We start from the raw sequence: 2304 nt of genomic DNA on the forward strand, positions 1-2304 counted from the left end.
CAAAAAAAACATGACAGAAATGGAGGATATGGAGCTAAGAATCGCAATTTTGAGGGCTTGCCATAAATTTGTGCAGAGCCTCACGAAAACTAATGAGACCCTCGATGCTACGATAAAGAAATTAGAAAGTAAGCATACACGGACTGAAATAAAGAATATTATACCCAATAGCAGACCAGAGGAGCACAAGAATCAAACCAAAGATTCGACAAAAAACACCCAATTGGAAAAGCAAAATGAAAAAAGAATCCGAAAGTGTGAAGATAGTGTAAGGAGCCTCTGAGACAGCTTTAAGCGGTCTAATATCAGAATTATTGGAGTGCCAGAAGATGAGAGACAGCAAGATATTGAAAACCTATTTCAAGAAATAATGGCAGAAAACTTCCCCCACCTGGAGAAAGAAATGGACTTACAGGTCCAAGAAGCGCAGAGAACCCCAAACAAAAGGAATCCAAAGAGGACCACACCAAGACACATCATCATTAAAATGCCAAGAGCAAAAGACAAAGAGAAAATCTTAAAAGCAGCAAGAGAAAGAGGCTCAATTACCTACAAGGGAATACCCATACGACTGTCAGCTGATTTTTCAACAGAAACTTTGCAGGCCAGAAGGGAATGGCAAGAATTATTCAAAGTGCTGAATACCAAGAACCTACAACCAAGATTACTTTATCCAGCAAAGCTATCATTCAGAATTGAAGGTCAGATAAAGAGCTTCACAGATAAGGAAAAACTAAAGGAGTTCATCACCGCCAAACCAGTATTATATGAAATGCTGAAAGGTATCCTTTAAGAAGAGGAAGAAGAAGAAAAAGGTAAAGATACAAATTATGAACAACAAATATGCATCTATCAACAAATGAATCTAAGAATCAAGTGAATAAATAACCTGATGTACAGAATGAACTGGTGATTATAATGAATCAGGGACATAGAAAGGGAATGGACTGACTATTCTTGGGGGAAAAGGGTGTGGAGATGCGGGAAGTGACTGGACAAAAATCCTGCACCTATGGATGAAACTCAGTGGGTGGGGGAGTGAGGTTGGAAGGGTGGGTGGGAGCTGGAAGGGAGGGGGAGGTATGGGGGTGAAAAAAGAGGAACCAAATGGTAATAATCCTGACCATAAAAGATTAAAAAAAAAAATTAACCACTGTCAATAACTTTTGGTATTGGTGCCCAGAGGGGTGCTAGATTTATCCATAAGATATATAAATGCCTAATCACTGTTATACACCTGAAACTATTATTGTATGCCAACTGTAATCAAACAAATATGCTCATAAGAATCCTTTTCAAACGAATCACTCAATCCATCTCAAGATCTTTCAAAAATGGAAGAGCAGATAACACTTCCAAACTCATTTTACCAGGCCAGCATTATCCTGATATCAAAACCAGACAAGGATTCCACAATAAAATTACAGGCCAATATCTGTGATGAACATAGATGTAAAAATCCTCTACAAAATATTAGCAAACAATTCAATAATTCATTAAAAGGATCATATACCACGATCTAGTAGAATTTATTCCAGAGATGCAAGGGTGATTCAACATCGACAAATCAATCAAGGTGATACACCACATTAATAAAATGAAGGATAAAAATTATCCAATAGATGCAGAAAAGCCTTTTGACAAAATTCAACATCAATTTATGATAAAAACTTTCAACAAAGTGCACATAGAGAAAACATACCTCACCATAATAAAGCCCATATATGATAAACCCACAGCTAATTTGATATTCAACAGTGAAAAGCTGAAAGCTTTTTAAAAAAATTTCTTTATTGAAAGTATTACAGATGCCCCCCCTCCATTAACCCCTTCCTCTCCACTCCCATTTCCTCCCCAGGCCTTCGCCACACTATTGTCTGTGTCCATGGGTTATTCATATATGCATATAAGTTCTTTGGTTAATCTCAACCCCTCCCCCAGTCCCGGAAAAGCTGAAAGCTCTCTAAGATCAGGAACAAAGCAAGGATGCCCACTCTCACCACTTTTATTCAACATAGTGAAAGTCCTAGCCAAAACAAATAGGCAAAAAGAAATAAAAGGCATCAAAATCGGAAAGGAAGCCGAAACCGGTTTGGCTCAGTGGATAGAGCGTCGGCCTGCGGACTGAAAAGGTCCCGGGTTCGATTCCGGTCAAGGGCATGTGCCTGGGTTGCGGGCACAACCCCAGTGGGAGATGTGCAGGAGGCAGGCTGATCGATGTTTCTCTCTCATCGATGTTTCTGACTCTCTATCTCTCTCCCTTCCTTCTCTGTAAAAATCAATAAAATATATTTTTAAAAAATT

This window comes from Myotis lucifugus, unplaced genomic scaffold, assembly GCF_000147115.1.
Source record: "Myotis lucifugus unplaced genomic scaffold, Myoluc2.0 scaffold_43, whole genome shotgun sequence".
Lineage (NCBI taxonomy): Eukaryota > Metazoa > Chordata > Mammalia > Chiroptera > Vespertilionidae > Myotis > Myotis lucifugus.